Raw genomic sequence first — 21,542 nt, 5'->3', positions numbered from 1 at the left:
AGGTGTTCTGGGCATGTATATGTGCCTGCGGACTGAGGGGAGTGCTGTCATGATTGCCAGTACCTGGTGTAGGCAGCGTGACTGCGTGGCCTGTGAGACCCCCCCCACTATGGCAGTGGTCCGCTGAAATGACCCAGTGGCCAAAAAATGCAGGACATTGAGCAGCTTCTCCAAGGGGCCCAATGCTTGGGAGCAAAGGGTGGGGGATGTGAGGTCATCTTCCCACTCCCTGACCAGGTCTAGGATGATATGGGGTGGAAACCTATACCTGCCATAGACCTGGTCGTCAGGCATCCCAAAAAAGCTTGTCCGTGGTGCGAAAATGCGTGCCCTGGCTATTTTCCTCCTCCTGCGGTGTCCCACGATCAGTGCAGCGACAAATGGGGCATTCATCGTAGCTGTATATACGCGTTTGTTGTTTGCGCGCACTTTTATGCTGTGCGCGGGGACGCTTCCGCCTGCCTTCGTGTGGCAGACGCGTTGACGCCTGTGCACGTCTTTTGCAGTGCGCGGGTTTCCCGTATTCGGATACGGTCCGAGTGTCATCGCGTGTGATCGGAGGGGAATGAGCGTACACGCAACTGGCCTGGGTACGTGTGTTTCGGGGTGCGTGGGAAGTTCCACACACGATTAGCCTGGGTACGTGTGTTCCGGGGTGCCGGGAACTTTCACACACGATTGGTGGAAATCCACGTGTGTTCTGTCATCACGTGCAATGAGGGAAACACCTGAGCGCGTCACGTCACAGAAGCGCTCACGCGCTAAGGGCCTTTTGTCCAATGAAATCGCATATGCGTGCTGCCGTGCATACGCGCTAAGGGCCTTTCCTCGTATTACACACAGACGTGCAGTTTTCCACGCGCGCTTACGCGCATGGGTCCTTTCCTCGTATTACACGCGACGTGCAGTTTTTCACGCGCGCTGAAATGCCCATGCACGTCTGTACGCGTCACGTCACAGGGGCGCTTGCGCTTGAGGGGCCTTCTGCCCAATGAAAATGCGTTTGCGTACAGACGCACTTAGGCGCTAAGGGCCTTTCCTCGAATTACACGCTGACGTGCATATTTTTCACGTGCCAAATCACTCCGTATCAAGCTGGCCACGCGTATGCACACGGAAGACCACGCTCCTGCCCAGAAGGCCGAACTACTGCCCCCCAGAACCCCGAGCACGCTCCCACCTGCCATCTGCTGCTGCCTGACTGCCTGCTGCCCACGTGCACTGCCATTTGCTGCCTGCACATCAGCCAGGGGTGCTGTTGCTGTGACCACCCCTGCTGGAACCGAAGACCCCCGACTGGGATTCCATCGCTCCACAGCCCAGCCCCAGGACCCAGTTGCCCACCCACTCCTGCCTCTGGGGTTGTCATGTCGGGCCAAGCACCATCTGTGACCACTGACAACCCCCGGCCAGAGCGGCAGAGGGGCACCAGCTTCAGTGCCACCGAAGTTGGTGTCCTGGTGGAGCAAGTCCTGGGGCAGTATGATGCCCTCTTTGGAAGTTCCCGCGCCGACAAGGAAGGACGGACTCGGATCTGGACTGACATCGTGACTGCCATCAACGCGGAGGGGGTGGCAGTTCGCAACTTACAACATGTCAGGAAGCGCTGGGAGGACTTCAGGTCCAGGACCCTGAACAAGGCCCGGCGCCTCTTGAAGGCAGCGGATGCCAAGGGGCGCCGGGGCCACTTGTCGGAAGAACAGATGAGGGTCCTGGAACGCATATCCCCAGCGCTCCACGTCCAGGTCCTTGAGAAGCAGACCCGTCTGGAGTCGAGCGGTGAGTGTACATGCATCCTGATTGTGAGCAGTGCGTGTGGTGATTTTTCAGTAGTGTGCAGGTTGCACGTCTGTTTGTATGGGGTCGAGTATGGGTGGGGGTGTACAGGGCCGTGGGGCTGACACATGCGAGGGCTGTAATGTGTGAGACATGGATGGTGCTTGTGTGTGTAGGCTTGCATTCCAAATGCAGTTGTGTGGGCACACATGTTTGGATGAATGTGTATGTAAGTAGACATGTCCGTGATGTCACACATGTATGTTGTTTTCGGCTGCATGTATCAGCACTGTGTACATGTGCATGTGTGTGTATTTGACAAGGGTGCAACAGTGATGCAACATGGATTTATGTGACAGCGGTATGTGGAAGCCTGATTGGCAGATGTGACATGGATGCCCGTCTGAACAGTGCGACACTTGGCAGAGGTGTACACATGCATGCAAGTGTGGTGGTGTGTGTACATGTATGGTGCACTTCCTGTGTTGCATGTGATGTCTGGCTCACCTTTGGCTGCTCATGCTGTTGTATGTGTATGGATGGTGGTGGCAGTTGCGATATGGCTGTGGTATGGCTCATGTGTGCGAGTTGTAATGACATGTGTGTTGGGGATTGTGATGACATGTCTGAGGTTTGCCAATGCCACTCATGTACAACTGTCATGTGTGTATGCGTCCATTGTACAGTGCCCTGATGCCTGTGTTTTGTTTCTCCCTGTCTGCAGCGTCAACTGATGAAGAGGGCGGAGAAGGTGCTGTAGAGCACAGCGGCGGGGATCAGACCGCCAGCCGGAGACGCAAGGCCCGGCTCCCCTCCCATGTTGTGATCTCGTCGGGGAGTGAGGAGTCTGGTGCCGCGTCCCAGGCCGCAGCTGCCGGGGGGAGGTCCAAGAGGCGGAGGTTGGAGTTGGACTCCTCGGCAGCAGAAGGGGCAGCTGGGACCCCACAGGGGAAGATGGCACGGAGTCATCCAGGTTGGTGGGGGGTTTGGTGGAGGAGGCGGCCGTGCAAGCACCATAGACGGGGTCTGAAGGTGGGGATCCCACTGGTGCTAGTGGTGCAGTGCAGGACCAGGGACAGGAGGCAGCACAGGCCGCCGTGGAGGTGCCTGTGTGCAATCCTGTCCCCGATCCTGTCCGTGCATCATCTTGCACCAGCAGGGATGCCTACGTCCAGACCGTTTTCAGGCAGTGGATGAGCTGACATCAACTGGCCTTCCTCTGCCTGCGGACGTGGCTATCCAGGTCCGGGTTGAGCCTGTCCTGGCTGGTGTGGCGTTGCGTCAACGGGCCATGCAAGGTGACCTGCAGTCTTTTCATGGAGAGACTGCACGTCATCTCGAATGGCTCGTTGACCACGTCAGCCTGCTGGGACAGGTCACCCAGGCCGGATTCCTCCGTCTGATGGGGCTTGCTCCGACCCCCTCCTCAACTGGACCCCCTACGGGCCAGTCGTCCTCTGTGCCATCTTCCCACCCATCAGTCACCTGGGTGCCCTGTGGAGCTGCCTCTGACGGTGCGACCAGGCTGGTGGAGGAGGCATCCCTGCCACAGTCGGGAGTAGGACGTCCAGCAGGGGTGGCCACATCTACGACTGCACCCCAGCCGGCGGAGGATGTGCAGGCAGCAGGAGGCAGTGCACGGGCAGAGGCACAGCAGCAGCAGCAACGTGGTGGGAGCCATGAAGGCTCGGGGCCTTCGACATCGGAGGGGCAGGCATCGGCCGGAGGGCAGGAGGAACCAGGACAGAGAGTGTCTTCCGTGTGGCAGTGGTTGGGCCACGCCATAGATGTGCAGCGGCAGCGGGCGGAAGAGGCACGGCTCACCATGGTCAGGGCGGAGAACTCCATGCGGAGGGCCCTGAGGCGGGCCGAGTGCCTCGAGGCAATCCGCAGGGGTTTGCAGGTGGAGACGTCGATGGCCCTGCGGACCCTCGGGGCCATGGAGGAGGACCGCCTCCGGGACATTGAGGAGGAGTTCGATGATGCCCTGGCCCGGAACATCCACAAGTGAGCCGTGAAACTAGCCCGCTGCCCTTGTACATAGTTTCTAGGTAGTGTTAGGTTTCATTTTTGTTTTTATTTTATTTGGACCTTTTGGACATTGGCCACATTTTGTATATAGTTTATTTTAGTAGTTAGTGTAGTTAGATAGGTTTCCTTTATTTTGTTGGGATAATGGACCATGGATTGTTCCCATGTACATAGTTGACAGTTGGATTGTATTTTTTTTTCTATTTTTAACCATGGAGCAATGGCTTTCTTTTTTATTTCCCATTGGATTTTGTTTTGTGGACATTGACTTTGGATTTTTATTTTTGGTTTTGCTTTTTTTGACGGACATGCTTCTTTTCATTTTTGTACATTCACGTTTCTGTTTCTTCATTTTTTATTCTATTGATGTTTCCTTTAATACATATTATTTTTGGTGAACTTCAATGGGTGGTATCTCATTGGTTTCATGCATTTCATGATATGTGTTTTGAGATTCACTGACACCCATTGGGTGTATGTGAGGGAAATGTGTTTGTTTCGGAACTTGCAATTGGTGTTCTGTGATGTAATTGCAAATTATGAGTGGGTGGATGCAATACTCGGGTGGGTGTTTTGCATTTGGAGGCTGACCATAGGGACCAGGGATCTAGTTTGTGATGACATGTTGGGTGGGGAACATGAGTTGCACATGGGTGGGGGCCTGCTGGCAGGTGCCCCTGCACTGCTGGGGGGTGGGGGTGGTGGGGAACATGAGTTGGACATGGGTGGGGGCCTGCTGGCAGGTGCCTCACAGTGCTGGGGGGTGGGGGCGGTGGGGAACATGAGTTGGACATGGGTGGGGGCCTGCTGGCAGGTGCCCCACAGTGCTGGGGGATGGGGGTGGTGGGGAACATGAGTTGGACATGGGTGGGGGCCTGCTGGCAGGTGCCCCTGGTGACTGGGGAGGTGGGGGTGGTGGGAGACATGAGTGGGGGCCTGGTGGAGGCTGCCCCTGGTGGCTGGGGGATGGGGTGGTGGTAGACATGGGTGGGGGCCTGGTGGAGGCTGCCCCTGCACTGCTGTGGGGTGGGGGTGGTGTGAGACCTGGGTGGGGTCCTGGTGGAGGCTACCCCTGGTGGCTGGGGGGTGGGGGTGGTGGGAGACATGGGTGGGGGCCTGGTGGAGGCTGCTCCTGCACAGCTGGGGGGTGGGGGTGGTGGGAGACATGGGTGGGGGCCTGGTGGTGGGTGCCCCTGCACTGCTGGGGGGTGCGGGTGGTGGGAGACATGGGTGGGGGCCTGGTGGAGGCTGCCCCTGGTGACTGGGGGGGTGGGGGTGGTGTGAGACATGGGTGGGGGCCTGGTGGAGGCTGCCTCTGGTGACTGGGGGGGTGGGGGTGGTGGGAGATATGGGTGGGGGCCTGGTGGAGGCTGCCCCTGGTGGCTGGGGGGTGGGGGTAGTGGGGAACATGAGTTGGACATGGGTGGGGGCCTGCTGACAGGTGCCCCACAGTGCTGGGGGGTGGGGGTGGTGGGGAACATGAGTTGGACATGGGTGGGGGCCTGCTGGCAGGTGCCCCTGGTGACTGGGGTGTGGGGGTGGTGGGAGACATGAGTGGGGGCCTGGTGGAGGCTGCCCCTGGTGGCTGGAGGATGGGGTGGTGGTAGACATGGGTGGGGGCCTGGTGGAGGCTACCCCTGCACTGCTGGGGGGTGGGGGTGGTGTGAGACATGGGTGGGGGCCTGGTGGAGGCTGCCCCTGGTGGCTGGGGGGTGGGGGTGGTGGGAGACATGGGTGGGGGCCTGGTGGAGGCTGCCCCTGCACTGCTGGGGGGTGGGGGTGGTGGGAGACATGGGTGGGGGCCTGGTGGAGGCTGCCCCTGCACTGCTGGGGGGTGGGGGTGGTGGGAGACATGGGTGGGGGCCTGGTGGAGGCTGCCCCTGGTGACTGGGGGGTGGGGGTGGTGGGAGACATGGGTGGGGGCCTGGTGGAGGGTGCCCCTGGTAGCTGGGGTGCAGGGGGACATGCGTTGGTGGGCAGTAGTGCAAGTTGACATGTGGGTTGGCTGGTGGGCATGGCCATGGTGGATGGGGTGCCTGCATGACATGTGCTGGGTAGGCCCCTGTGGTGTGAGCCACCTGCAGGGGCCGTGGAAGGTGTAGAGGGAACACCTGGGAGGACCCATTCGTGCAATTCATGTGTGCTGCTCCCCGCGCACCCCTGTAATACACGTACCCTGATGATATCGCGTGTGGAACTTCCCGCGCACCCCTGTAATACACGTATCCTGATGGAATTGCGTGTCGAACTTCCCGCGCACCCCTGTAATACACGTACCCTGATGGAATTGCGTGTGGAACTTCCCGCCGCACCCCTGGAATACACGTACCCTGCTGATATTGCGTGGGATACTTCCCCCGCACCCTGAAATACACGTACCCTGATGAGATCGCGTGTGTGACTTCCCGCGCACCCCAGAAATACACGTACCCCGCTCAATCGCGTGTATAACTTCAGGCGCACCCTCGAAATACACGTACCCCGCTCAATCACGTGTGTAACTTCCCGCGCACCCCCAAAAATACATGTACCCCGCTCAATCGCGTGTGTAACTTCCCGCGCACCCCCGAAATACACGTACCTCGCTCAATCGCGTCTGTAACTTCCCGCGCACCTCCGAAATACACGTACCCTGCTCAGTCGCGTATTTAACTTCCCGCACACCCCCGATATACACGTACCCCGCTCAATCGCGGGTGTAACTTCCCGCGCACCCCCGAAATACACGTACCCCGCTCAATCACGCGTGTCACTCCCCGCGCGCCCCCGAAATACACGTACCCCGCTCAATCGTGTATTTAACTTCCCGCACACCCCCGATATACACGTACCCCGCTCAATCGCGTGTGTAACTTCCCGCGCACCTCCGAAATACACGTACCCCGCTCAATCGCTTTTTTAACTTCCCGTACACCCCCGATATACACGTACCCCGCTCAATTGCGTGTGTCACTCCCCGCGCGCCCCGAAATACACGTACCCCGCTCGATCGCGTGTGTTGCTTCCCGCTCACCCCCGCGATACACGTGCCCCGCTCGCACAGGCCCAATTGCTGTATGTTGCCACTTTTGTGATGCGCTCGGACTCTACCGCCTGCCTTCGTGTGGCGGACGTGTTTCAGCTTGTGCGTGTCTTTGGCTGTGCGTGGCTTTGCCCTATTCGATTCCATGAATACGTGTGGTTCGAGTGCGTGTGGGCGTTCCGTCTGCTTCCCTGCAGTACATCCCCAGTTACGCCCTTATTTTCGCGCGTTGTTCCCCATATCGCGCGTTACGCCCCGTGTCCCGCCCACTTTCTGGTGTATGCGCTGAGGTTGTGCGCTTTCACTGTGCGCGTCGCGCACGCCTTTCGGGATGTTGCAGTGACTTGTGCGCCATGCACGGGTTTGGCGCACATCCCGAGGTGAACACGCGCAGGGACTTCCATGAATCGCACGCGTGCGCGTGCGCCTGTTTCTTTGCACTTGCGCCTGCTTGCGCCTGCTTGCGCCTGCTTGCGCAACGATTTTCGGCGCACGTTTGTTCCATGAATCGGCCCCTAAGTCTTTCAGGTGTTGAGGGGTAGAGGTTTCTCTCGCACTAAGCACAGATATCCAACTCCATCCAGAACCTTGCATCGGATACACCATTATTTTCTGCCACAAAACCTTCCACAGCCCAAAGTGGAAATTTACAACACCTTTGGATTGGGGGTAAGGCTCTAGTATGAAGGGTATGATGAAAAAGTACGAAACATTTAACACCCAAGTCAAGACACGTCTACATGCAATTGCATATGATACAGATAGGAGGTAAAACAAACAGGCATACTGGCGCTTGGCCAGTTATGTTGATGTTTACCTTCACATATTTTAATACCATGTTCAAAGGGGCCTTGACATGTCTTTCATCCCTCAATATTCATGTAGCTACAATAGTCAAGAGAAAAAGCAACCATGAATGATCTGGACCATCCAAATAAGTCTTTACTATTTTGTATAAAATGTTTGTAATCTAAAGAATTAGGCACAAGTATAGAGAAGAAAGAGGTTGCAACAAAGGGAACATGGGAAGACTACAAAACACACATGGCCTAATTTTGAGTTTGGTGGTAATTTATAATTATAAATGGTTATTTATAACGTTCTTAATACCCAGAGGTTTCTATGCACGGACCCAGGGATCGAACCTGTGTTGCCCCACGTTGTCTTGCTTCCAAGGTGAGCACGTTGCTCCTGAGCTACTCTCTCGAGCTATCCTCCTGAGGCAACAATTACCACCATTATTGGAGGTAATTGTAGCAAATTACTGACAAAATTGGTTAGTATTTACCACAATTTGGTCCCGTGGGTTTACCAAGGGTTTGCAAGTGGTGGTAGGGCATTGTTAGTCCCCATTTTTAGAGTCCCCGGAACTCCCTGGGGTTTTAGTTGGAATTACCATGAGCTGTAATTCTGCTGTGATTCTACCGATGTTTGGCTTTAAAGTGAAGGATTTACCTGCAGCATTATGCTGGAGGTAAGAATGCCCCACTTCAACCCCAAACTCTGGATTTGGCAGAGCAATAAAAACAGCAGTAATTCTGTTACGGACCAAAAAAGTGGCAATAACGTAATTACCACTGTTTTACTGCTCTGCCAAACTTGAAATGAGTCAGAGAGCTGCAAATGGGGAATGCTGAAAAAAGGAGTCCACTATCCAGTGAAAGGGAGCTCAAGAAAAGTAAGTACAAAGGAAGTCAGAGGGCATGCAAGATAAACTAAAACTGAACCAATCAAATACAGTGCCATTTTTGCAGGGCACGATGGGATGGCACACACAGGGTAAATAAACAGTACAACTCAGATGCCTTCAGACTCTTGGCTAATGCATTCCTGCAATGACACCTCCTGTATCTCCTCCACCTTCAGATCAGGGGACAAGGGAAGAACAGCTCTTTTGCTTTCAAATGAGACATAATCCCTGTAGGTCTTATAACTGTGATTAGAATCGATGGTTAGGATCCAGTCCATTTCGTACAGTTTGAGTTTCACATCCGGGAGACCCAGCATTAGTTCATCACATGACGAGTTTATATGTGCGAGAACGTCCTGCATTTGAGAAGCAAATGTAACAAGCGAAGGAACCTTTTGGGCAGAAGCTCATTGAGATGTTGCTACAAAATGTTTCATGATGGCACCAACATTTTGGCGTGCCTGGATAACTTTCGCCAAGTGTATCCTGCAGACAAAGACAGTAAAACAAGTTTATGACAAACTATCAAGTTTGGAACAGCAATAGCTAGTCCCAAAGTCCTTTTCCAAATTTGCCTTTGTGTCTTGTTCAAGATCTTACCTACATTCAGTAAACAAAAATCTAGGCAAAACAATAAAGTAGGCTTTACTTTCAAAGTATAGAAATCCAGAACCGGTAGAAATGAAAATGTTTCATACTTCCTCTGTCCAAGATTTTAGAGAGTTAGAATCAGCTAGCTGATACCCCAAATATCCCAGCGATTTCACTCGCAAGATATTTTGGCCATCCACGGTCCATAAGTAAGATTTTGTACGCTTTTTGTTGGCAAAGACATTGACATTAGATTTGGCAGAGTTTGCCTGTAGGTTGTGGGCAGTCGCAAAATTATGAAAGACATTTAATTTTGGCTGCAACCGTGAGGGCGTTCTGTCAAGCAGAATAATGTCATCTGCGAAGCAGAGCCAGTGTAAATGTAGTTTATCTAATCTTGCCGAATGCATGGACACCTCTGTCCATAATTGATCAATATCGCATATGTATAGGTTAAAAAGTGTGGCCGCAAGTTTACAGCACTGCTTTAAACCTGTCATGGTTGGAATATGGTCAGTAATGGCACCCTCCTGATTTACGTGAACCTGAAACAATGTATTAGTATGGAGAAGGACGATCAACTGTACTAATCTACTTTGAAAGCCCAACTTCAACATTTTACACTACAGTAATTCTCTTAACACTGCATTGAAGGCGGAAGAGAGGTCCAATGCTGCTAAATATATTGGTCCTATATCAGAAGTTTGAGACGACAGCAAATGAGCTAACACCACAGCATTAAGAGAAGTGCTCATGTTTTATTCTGAAACGCACTTGATATCTTGAGTTTGTTTGTTTGCTTGTTTGTTTATTGATTTGTATGGCGTGCCAAACCCAAGGGTAACAGGGAGCAACAGAGAGCAGAAAGCATGAGTACTTAAAAGATTGGTTACAAAGTAAGGCACAATATACATATGAAACATTACAGGTAATTGTCTTGACACATCAGTTAAAGAATAAAGAATATACATATATACATGTTTGAGTAAGATCTAAAAGGTGTTGGTAGGGTCACAGTTAGTCTTGGGAGTCATTAGAGTGTAGCCATGTGAGAATATTTTGTCTGAAGCTATAGTAGGATTGGTCTGTTCTAATGTCAAGTGGGTGTGCATTCCAGTACTGGGCTGCCTTAACTGGGAAGCTGCTGTTGCCTGCTTTTTTCAGTCTAAATTTAGGTATCTGTAATGTTAATATCAATTTTGACAATGTATCTTTCCAGATGTTTGAATACGAGAATGGCAAATATCTTTGCAGTGGAGTCCATCAGGGCAATTGGACGAAAGTTTTTCGGATTATGGGGTTCACCTTTCTTATAAATGGGGACGATAATAGCATTTCACCATGATGCAGGAATTTTAGTTGAATGAAGAATATGGTCAAATTTTGTATAAAGAATGGCCGCCCAAAATTGCGAATCTGATTTAATGATACAGGGTGGTATTCCATCAGGGACTTACAATTCCTCAATCGTCCGATCGGCCACAGGATATCTTCGATCAAAAATGATAAATCATTGATGTTCGCAGATTTTGAGAGTTCAGAGTGCCCAGATATAAATGGCACAGTTAAGCTAAATTTATTTGAGATGAAATATTGCCAAACATCTGCAGAGATAGAGGAAAACATATTCATACTGTCCGATTTGCAAGTACCTCTTAAAATGGACTATGTATTGCAGACATCTCATTTAAAGAGCAGGATGAGAAGTCTTTGATTGTCCACTCAGTGAATTTGATGTTTAATCACTTTCAGTTGGTCTCTATAAGTTTGTAAAATGGAGTGTTTTCTAAGAATGTATTCATCTTGAGAGATATAAGCGCTAGTTAAGGCTTTTAGGGCAGAGTTCTTGCATCTCTTTCATCTGGCTAGTTCACCATTAAAAGGTTTCTTGTGTATCAATGCTTCGTTCTTAGCTGCCTGGGCCAGGTCATAAATGTGTGATTTGATTATGTGCGAGTTCCATTGTTCCCTTTCTTGCGGTAAGACATTACATTGTTTTCGGTCATATACCCGCCACACATCTCTATTAACTAGGTAAGTAAGATGCCTACATAATTTAGGCAACCAGTAGACAGAGTGCATTCTATGGTCGAGCTGAATAAGCGCCAAGTCTGGTTTACAATAGTGCATTAACATATGTGCATTGATGGAAATATTGATAGGAAGGTAGTCACCAAAAGAAGTAGAACCAATCCAAACAGGATTGACCATAGCAAGCCAATTTGCTGATACAAAAAAAAAGTAAATGCAAGAAGAGGCAACACCCCTTTTCCAGGTGACAGTGGGGGGCAGAGTGGAAATTGACCAAGTGACAATTCCAATGGTCAAAATATTGGACCCATAGTTCTCCTCTGTGCCTTGAGTTGGAGCTCAAGCCAACCCCCACCAAGTTTGAATTGCTGATCAGCGTTTCATTGCAAGAGGCATTGAAGTCACCAACAAAAATGGTCTGATAGTCAGGATTATTTAAAAAAGCAACTTCAAGTACGAGATCTAAAGAATCAAAAAAAGTAATGAAGAGTGTTTTTTAAAGGATTGAAATAAATTCATATAATCAAGAAGGTTGGTGCAGAAGAGCTCGACTGGTGGTACTCAACAGCCAAGATATAGTTTTGAGAACAGATCATCTTGGCTTTGGCATGGACACTATTGTTCATTAAAATAGCAAGTCCCCCCGACGGTCTCCCCAACGCCCCTGCCATTGCGTTGTGGGAAAATATAGTGAACCCATCAACACCAAACAAATGGATACACATCGTTTCCTGGATGAGAAATAGCGCAGGAAAATCATCACACTGAAAGGATTCAAGCCAGGATTTTAGATTCAAAATACCCACAGCAATTCCATGAGATAATTGTAAAAAAAGCGGGGTTATATTTGCCTGGCCGTTTTTGCGATTTCAGATATGGTGGTCAGCAATGGGGAGGGTCACACTAGATTAGCAGAATTAGCTACCAAGCCTGTCAGTTGGGGTGTTAAGTCGCTGTTTGGAATAGCAGTCTCATGGTTTACATTGTCCATTGACAGTGGTTTGACAACATTAGGCAATGGTGCATCAAGGAAATCGTTAGCCTCTTCTGTTGAATGAAACCAATGAAGCAATAGGCCTCTGTCTTTAAAGTTCTCCCTTTGGGACCATATTAAGAGCAAGATTTTGAGTGAAAAAGTACCACAGAGCATCCAATGATTATTGTGGTTCGAAAAACGAATCCACTCTATATCATCGGATGTCAGGGTCCTCCATTGTGGACTGTATTTAAATATGCTGAAAAGAAATAAACGATGTATTCTTTGCTGCCCGTTCTTAGCTGGATCACTAGTCCATCCCAATATGTTAGGCATATCGGTGGAAACTCACTTTCTTTGCTGTTCCCTTCCACGTGTGCCTTGGAAAGAAGCTCTGGGGGGCCAAATCTGCACAGCTCTCTGATAGATTACATGAAGAGTAATGCAGCGCGGGAAACAGCAGGGACATTCCCGTCATGCATGCAGTTTCTGATGCTAGCCACCTCTTTGACAGTTTGCATGTCACAGTGACAACCATCTATAGACAGACCCACACCTCCCGTTTGTACAAGTGGGTCAGACAACGGTGGTTTGGGAAATGGCACACCACTCAACTGGATTCTGTTCCCAGATCTGTTTTTTTTTTATACATGTATTCAGGTAAAACTGCAGCAGTTGGCTATGGGTAGACTAGTCCAGTAAGATTGTCAGATGGAGTTGAAGATAAAATATGCGAGTTTACAGCCTTAGCGCTGGTGCTTGGAATACTCATGATTCAAGGAATTGGAGTAGGCAACACTGTAACATTGTTTAAACCTGTTGGGTTACTTATTTAGTTTTTTTAGATTTTTTTTATTTTCCCTGGTTGCCCCTGTTTGACCATATTTAGGACAAGTTTTGATTCATCGTTTAATTGTTCCAAATCGATAATAGGATCATCGTTGGAAGGATAAGGTAATACATTGATGTCCAGAACTTTGTCGCAAAGTTTGAAATCAGGTAGATTTTTGTTTTTCTTTGCTTGAGACTTTGTTAACAAATTATTATTAGTCTTTGCTAAATTGTTACGTTTCAGAGCTCTCGAGAGTATAGTCTTGAGTCAGATTCCAGTATATGATTCACAGTAGATACTACATGTGGTGTTCACAGAGACGTATCAACTTTATCAAGCTCCTCCTTAACTTCAATAAGACGAGAAGGGCTTTTTTGGTCTACATTTGTCTCTTCAATATTGCTTATCTGAACAGCAACGTTTGAATCGCTGTGCATTCTGATCCCCTGACAATAGTTCCTTTCAGTTGTAAGGAATCTAAATACATCATCCAATTTTAGTGAGTTAAGTTTGACCGCTTCAAGTAGAGGGACAGCACGCAGAGTTAAGTGTGGGCAGTCCTCTATAGAACCAACAGAAGCTACTTGAGCTTAAGTTCCTGAGGCCATATTAAAAAGTACCCCATTCTCAAAAGTTTAAGTGGATTTGCTATTGTCATAAGTTTGCAAAGGCATTTCGACTTTTGCAATTAATTAATCTAATGTCACAATTTTTTCAACTTGAAAGTTCGCGTGTGCTAGCATGCAGCCCTCTAATTTACTCATTTTCCCAGATAAATCTCCAATAAAATGTTTGATATATTCTAACTCCCTGTGAGTCTTTTCGTGACCTTTTTCGAAGAGATTAAGAATACGCGAGATCACTGGGTGATCAGCTGGATCATTGTGAGTTATTGGGCCAACAGTTTGATTATTGACACAGTCTGTAGAATTAGTTTGTTCGTGATTCGAGAAGGGGCGAAACTGTATGATCCAACACCTTGTTGCCAAAATCAGTTTTCGAGAGAGAAGTATGGTGCATGGAAGTTGGGGAACTTGAGGAGTGATAATGTGGTTTTACAACATTAGGAATGTCATGCAATGAGGTGTGGTGATCAACATTGACTCCATGAATATTATGGAGACAAATTTTTTCAACCTCGGAAGGAAGAACAGACGTGGGGCAACAGCGACCCAATGAGACACGACAACGCTTGCTCCATTCAGCTTGCACTGTCGGAGGCAAAATGGAAACATCAGCGATGCAAGTATTATGTGAGAAGCTGTGTTGAGAAAATGATTTATTTTTTGCCAACAAAGCAGTAGACATTGAACCAAAAGCATGTGCAATCGGTGTCTTATAGCCAAATCGCCGGTGAAAAATAGGATCTTTGTCGCCTGTTTGGGGCAACTTCACAGCAGCCACTAGCTCCATGCTGTCAGTAGGCTCGACAGCAAGCAATTGAAGACTATAAGGGGCAGTTTCTGAGTCCACAACCCATTTACCGTGCATGTAATAATTATAAGAAAGAGGGAGATATATTAAATCCTCCCCCACCTTCTCATATGATGCATGGAATTGAATAGGCGCAGTCATATTGAGGCTAGAGTTCACTCGCATTTCATTCAAACATTTTCCACTGCGTAGGCTCCCAACCATGCTTGCAAAATTGTCACAAATCAGTTGAAAAGTATTAGCTAACAGGGAATCAGCACCACAATGAGCAAAGAAAAACTTGTGCGCAAATCATAAGGTGTTTGAAATAACAATAGTCAATATAGCGTACAGTAAATGACATAGCAAAATTCTATAAATACAGGACACACAGGCACGTAATGTTGTTGAAAGTTAGAAGTCGTGCGTTGCTATCAGTTTTAGTAAGTCAATGTAGATAACAGCAAATCAACTTTGGTGAGAAGCACATACATTTTTATCCAGTTAAAGATCCCCACCAACCCGCCGTACAGCCAAACAGCCAGACACTTCCTGAGCACTTCCGGATGCGCGCGCAAGATGCGCGTGCACCGGTGCTTATAATGTGTTGGCTGTGCTGTGGTAGGCGGGTCAGGGGGAGGAGCTGGAAGACAGAATGAGGAAGTTTAGTGCGTAATTTAAAGAATGAACGTGCTCAAGGCAATTACATGCACCGGACTGAGCACAAGTCCAACGGTCCGTGCAGGATAGCAAATGTCAATGTTTACTTGAAGGAGTAGTAGTAGATAAAAGTTTCCATGCTGCTAGCACTTCCTCTTGCCGATGGCTGCGTAACGCGGCACGAAGTAGAAAGAGTGCAGAAGTAGACAGACAAGCAGCGTTCCGCAGCCAAACAGCCAGACAGTTCCTGGGCACTTTCCGATGCAGGTGCGAGATGAGCGTGCACCGGTGCTTATAATGTGTTGGCTGTGCTGTGGTGGGTGGGTCAGGGGAAGGAGTTGAAAGAGTAGTAGTAGATGAAAGTTTCCACGCTGCTGACAGTTCCTCTTAACGATGGCTTCGTAGCGCAGCACAAAGTAAAAACAGTTCAGAAATGGACAGACAAACAGCATTCGCAGCTAAACAGCCAGACACTTCCTGAGCACTTCCGGATGTGTGTGCGAGATGCACGTACACCGGTGCTTATAATGTATTGGCTGTGCTGTGGTGGGTGGGTCAGAGGGAGGAGTTGAAAGAGTAGTAGTAGATGAAAGTTTCCACACTGCTGGCACTTCCTCTCGCTGACGGCTCCGTAGCGCGGCACGAAGTAAAAAAAGTTCAGAAGTAGACAGACAAGCAGCGTTCCGCAGCCAAACAGCCAGACACTTCCTGGGCACTTCCGGGTGTGCTGTACTTTTCTTCCTCTTCACATGAAGTGCCTCCTTAATCCCAGATGCCTGGGATTTTTTCAATTGCCACAACTGAAAAACGAGAGACAAAAAGCCACATGTCAGTCCCCCACAAAGTGTGACAGTAGTAGGTGGCAGTTTCTGATGGATGGTGTGCTGCTGTTCGTCTTCCCCCTCAAACTCCTCTGTGCTGTCCTCTTCTTCCTCTTTACATGAAGTGACTCCTTAATGCCAGATGCCTGGGATTTCTTCATTGGCCACAACTGAAAAACGTGAGACAAATAGCCACATGTCAGTGCCCCACATATTGTGAGAGTAGTGACATATATTGCATATATATTGGTTGTGAGGGGCTGACATTATCTATGCACAAGAGTGAACATATTGTTACACTGGCAGTTGCTGCACATTTGTTTGTGAATAAAACGCATCTATTGGCCTACAAGCACAGGCAATGTTATCCCAGGCCACAGTCATAATGTATTCTGTTAGGCATATGAGCACATGTGTTTTGTGGTGGTGCAATCCGGTGCAGCTATAACAGCCTTCCTCCCCTGGGCCACACTCGCTGTTTCCATTGGAGGTGTGTCGTGTGTCACTAAACAAGTCATCAGATCAGGGAATATATTCATGGGCAACCACACTTGGGGCAGGCCTTGGAGGTGTCCATTTACATTGGTCTGGGCATTAAACATATGGACCACTGTATTGTAGGTAAGAATTAATGCATGAAAGTCTGTATTGTAGACAGTAAAGGATTGGAATGCATGCTGTGTGTGCAAATGAGTAAATAGGTCACCTTCATAATTCTGCCATAGGCTGGAGGTATGTGGAAATACTCAAATGGCTTTTTAGCATACAAGGATACATTTAAGCACACACCATGCAGCAGGTAAATAAGGGGACTTGTGTCGAACATGGTTTTGGGGATGTCAGTGTCACTGCATTGGGCCATGTGTCTTGAATGTTGACCTACATTACTGTAAGAACCTTCCAGTAGGTATGGCTGAATGTGTGTGCCTCCAAATGGGCCTTTTTAAAGTGATTTGAGGTGAATTTTATATTGGGGACACCTGACTGCAAGCCATCTGGGAGGATGGCTGTACAGACATGAAGGCCTCTCTGAATGGGTGTGTGCTCTCAAAGGCTAAAATGGCATATGGAGGGCTAGTGTGGAATGTCAAAGAATTATGCAATTGGCATTGAGGGAGAGGACGTGCTTTATGGAAGGGACAGTGCAGGGGGAGATGGACAAATGGTTGCACTATGATGGGTTAATAGTGATGGGGTAACATATAGGAGGTATGTGCATGGTTGTACACTCAAAGCCAATCTCCCATACCATATCCGAATGTTATAATTTGATTTATCTCAAATATATATCACTGACAGTGAATTATTAAAAAAAATTTATTGTGAAAATACAAAATGCATCAGGTGTGACAACATCTATGGTACAAACATCACTTACATTACAATCTCATCATATTTGACACTCCCCAGTCAAAAACCGCATATCCTCATTCATACACACAACCTACTGGACTCACCAACAACAAAAAAAACATAATCCAATAAATAAATATCTGCAAAACCAACATTAAGGTGCAAATAGCGCAATGTAGTACAAACAATGTTCCAATATCTGCAAAATGTTGACTGTTATTACTCCAGTCTGGCAACGTCAATACAAGAAAATGTGTCCCAAAACTTTATGTTAGTCCAAACTGCAGCTCCCAACCACTACAACTGGAGTTACTGTGCAGTCCTTTTCATTGAAAAGATGGCTTTTCAAAGCCTACTCGAGTTTCGGCTTTTGACCTTAAACATTTGGCAGATGAAGCCTTCATCAGGGCGACAGAATATTTGGATATACATGGTGAATAAATTACTCTTTAGGGTAGAAGAGGGCACTCCTGTTGTCACATCAAAAAAATCACACAACTGGCACTTAGATGTGCTTGACAGGCACCAAGGCTGAGCAGGAGAATGTGGTTTGTGTGTCAAGCAGAGGAGTAATGTCTACATTTACCGATTCAGGAATTTCTCACGACCGGTTATCCCTCTTTTAGAATGGCAAATCCACGCTCTAATTTGTTTGCCAAATCCATCTTCAATTGGCATCTATCTTCCTTCAGAGTGAGATCTGGAATTTTACATGAGCCACTGACCATGATGCTTCAATTGAACGCGGTCTGCAGATGTGACTACAGAAATGTAATTATAGCATTTTCGCACAGCCCAGGTGAAATAGCACATGGACACAGGCCAACAGTGGAGATGAAATCCAGCTTAATTAAAAAAAAAATTAAAAAGCTGAAGTGGGGTTTTTGACTTACAGACCTGTGCCACAGTTGAGTATGGAAGTCAGGTTTCAGTCTGCCTTTTGCCTGGGCATTGTATCTATGCCCTTTGGCTGTAGGCCAGGATCTTTGAATGCCCATTCTGGAGAGTGGGGGGTTGTGTCAGCTATGCAGCTCAGGTGTTCTGAGTGACTATAGACTGTGTATAACCAGTAAATATGTGAATCCTCCCAATTTATGGCTAGGTGAGGTGCATGGTTTGTTTTCGTGGGAGGCAGTGTGAGAGTGGAGCATGCATAGTTCAATGCCCACAGTGATGGCCCTTTTAAGAATGTCATTGGTGTTGCATAGGATCTGGCCTTACCACTGAGCCCCTTGGTGCTTGCAGTACCTAGTATTTCCAATATTTGCCTGCCTGACCTCCCTACCACTCCAGTCGGGTCAGATCTCTATCTGCCACTTTGATCATTGGCTCTGGGAAGCTCTTAGGTCACTCACCACTACCAGATCCTTTGCTAGCAGACAGGGCCCCACCTCCAGATTGTTCACCTCATCTTGCAAATCTCTCAAATCCCAGAACCACATCCTAGAAAGCATATGGCGGGCAGACCTGTTGCCACAGACTAGAATAGCCTACGTGCAGCAGCGCAAAGCCTACAGGGCAGAAATACACACGTCCAAAAAATCCTATTATTGGAAAAGAATCACCAATACTCCAAACACCTGTAGGGAACTCCACAAGCTTACCCCTGAATTCAAGTCCCAGTCTGCACTACATGCTCCCCCTGCCACACTCAAACACTATGTGATTCCCTCTCAGACCACTTCCACACTTCCACAACATAGCCCTGAAAAGTAACCTCGCCATTATCACTCAAATAACATTGCTCACACCCCACACCCGAGCATCCACTGGCGGGTTTTCAGATATGCCCTCCACTTGCTCGTTCTTCTCTTCCTTCTCTCCTATCTACAACCCTGAATTTCTAAAGCTACTACCTAACAGCCACCCCTCGGGATGCCCTGGTGACCCCTGTCTTACTCTTGTAAAAGAAATGCTATCTTCAAACTGTGCCGGTAACATCGCAAGATCCATTATTAACTCATCTCTCACCTCAAGCACCTTCCCGGCAGAATTCAAGACCTCATACATCAAACCCTTGCTCAAAAAGCCCACTATCAACCTCCTTGTACCAACCAACTACGGACCGATCTCAAACAACCAATTCATAGCTAAACTAATTGACTGAACAGCCTACAAACAGCCATGCCTTTTCACAGAAACCAACCACCTCCTCAACCGCATCCAATCCGGATTCAAACCCCTATGAGGAACTGAAACGTGTCTATTCTCCATCTTTCATGATCTCAAAAGAACCTCATACTCGGAAGGTTGTGCCACAGTAATTCTTCCACCCTCTCGGCAGCCTTCAACCACCATAGACCACCTGACCCTTGCAGACATACTCTACTCCCTCTCGGCATCCTGGATGCAGCTCTGAAGTTGATTTCCTCCTACCTCTCCAAGAGGTCCCAAATAATACACATGCCTCCCTTCTCCTTGAATCCCTAGCCTGTAACACATAGAGTGCCTAAGGGCGCCTCTCTCTCCCAACTGCTCTTTAACCTCTACCTATGCAGACAGCATCCAAATTGTTTTCAAGACCCCAAAAGGCCCTTCCTCCACTTCCCCTGATCTCGGTTCATGCCTCACAGAAATCGACCAATGGATGAATGCTAACCACCTCCTTCTCAACCCTGGAAAAACGGAGATCATGATTTGCAGAAAGACTGCCCTCTTTCCCCAGCCCAAACCCATGGCCGCACTCACTAGGCCCGCCCTGCCTCCACCTTCAACACAGTAAAACACAGTAAAACACCTTGGATGCACTATGCAGTCAGACCTGACACAATCACATCACATCAACTCAGTGACAAACTCCTGCTACCGACACATGCACATTCTCCGACGCATCTTTCCTGCCTGAACTTCCCTGGCTATTGTCCTCTCACACTTATACTATGTTAACACCCTTTAGCTAGGGCACCCCGCATCACAACTTATAAAACTCCAACGGGTACAGAACACTGCAGCAAGGCTCCTTCTTGCCGTAGGTCCTAGAGAACACATCAAGCCCACCCACTGTGTCCTTCACTGGCTGCCGATCACTCAACAATACACATTCAAGGCAATGTGCATCACCCACTGAGCAATGCACAACATAGGACCAGAATATCTGCAACACAAACTCACATCCTACAGTTCAGCCAGAAACCTGAGATCCAGCACAGCTCTCTTCCTCGTTACCCCAGTCGCAACATCGACCAGAATAGGGGATCTTCTTTCTCAGTCCAAGCTCCAACTTCCTGGAACTCTCAAGAACTGGCTCTTCCCTTCTGTATCCTGACTGACCTAGTCCATCTCCTGTGTGAACTATCATCTCCAGACACGAAGGTGGGGGCACACGATCAGTCACCTGATGAGACAACATGGTGGTACCTAACCCGCACAGAAAGGATTCCAGTCAAACCTCATGATATGATCTGCATAATGTCATGGTAACTAGATATCAGCCTTGATTCACTGGTATTTATAGCACTCCATCACAATGGAAAATAGCTGTGTCCCTCCTCGGGGCAACAGCCACCCACCCACATACATCTGCAATAATCACTACTCACCATCACAGCACACATCACCATTGCCAATAGAATGCAACTGAGCCCCACAAATAAATGTGGTCCCACTGAACACATAATCAGCCTCCCTAACTCACCTACTCTCCTGATAGTCTATCGGAGTACCCATACACTATCCAAATCTACATCGGTCGCTACCAGGGACCTAGCCACCCCCTACCTACCTTTGTGCTGGCTTGAAATGCACACATACATTTTATAATCTTCCTTCACATCTCACATCTCAGACCTCGGTCCTCCAAGGGCATTCACCCCAAAGAGCCTTGAGGCCACACCAATAGCAGTAGGCGCTATACAAAAGCTGTATAACATAACAGAATCATATACAGGCATTACATCTCACCTGCTTGCCTTCAGCCAAATAACTAGAGACTGCTTAGACCACCTCACTTTGGCATATAATTTTGCAGATGGCAAAAACTTCAATAAGAGGGTAGGCCTGATATTTCCAGCAAATTGTGAAAATGCCCATCAAATTGTGAAGATCCATCCTTTTCATAACAATTTATATTGTGGACAGCCAAACAAAAAACGTGTCATTGTTTCTGTTACATTAAGACTGAAGGTGCAGAAAAATTAGCAGCCAAATTGCATTAGAATTTGGCTACCGCAAAAATGTTATATCGAAGTTTAAGACATAATACTCTATTTAGACAGGGTATATCTCATTCAAGTATTCCACTGGCAAAATGTCTACTTTGTGTATGATATAACCAGGACAACTTGTTAAGGAAACAAAAGTCACCATTTCCCTCTCAATATTTAACACTTTTCGTTTCTGTTTAATGT

General features: G+C 48.2%; 1 long non-coding RNA gene across 3 annotated transcripts in view; it reads right to left on the bottom strand.

The window, feature by feature from the left end:
• The window catches only part of LOC138481140 (uncharacterized), a 535,683-nt gene extending 519,683 nt beyond the window's left edge, over window positions 1-16,000 (bottom strand). For all 3 annotated transcript variants that reach the window (XR_011274199.1, XR_011274200.1, XR_011274198.1), the window contains exon 1: window positions 14,855-16,000. This is a non-coding gene — a long non-coding RNA (uncharacterized lncRNA). The remainder of the gene's footprint in view (window positions 1-14,854) is intronic.
• Window positions 16,001-21,542: the final 5,542 nt, after the last annotated feature.

The sequence above is a fragment of the Ambystoma mexicanum genome, chromosome 5p, assembly GCF_040938575.1.
Source record: "Ambystoma mexicanum isolate Mex_15411 chromosome 5p, UKY_AmexF1_1, whole genome shotgun sequence".
Classification (NCBI taxonomy): Eukaryota; Metazoa; Chordata; class Amphibia; order Caudata; family Ambystomatidae; genus Ambystoma; species Ambystoma mexicanum.
The sequence above is the reverse complement of the archived record's forward strand: the minus strand, read 5'-3'. Positions and strand labels throughout refer to the sequence as shown.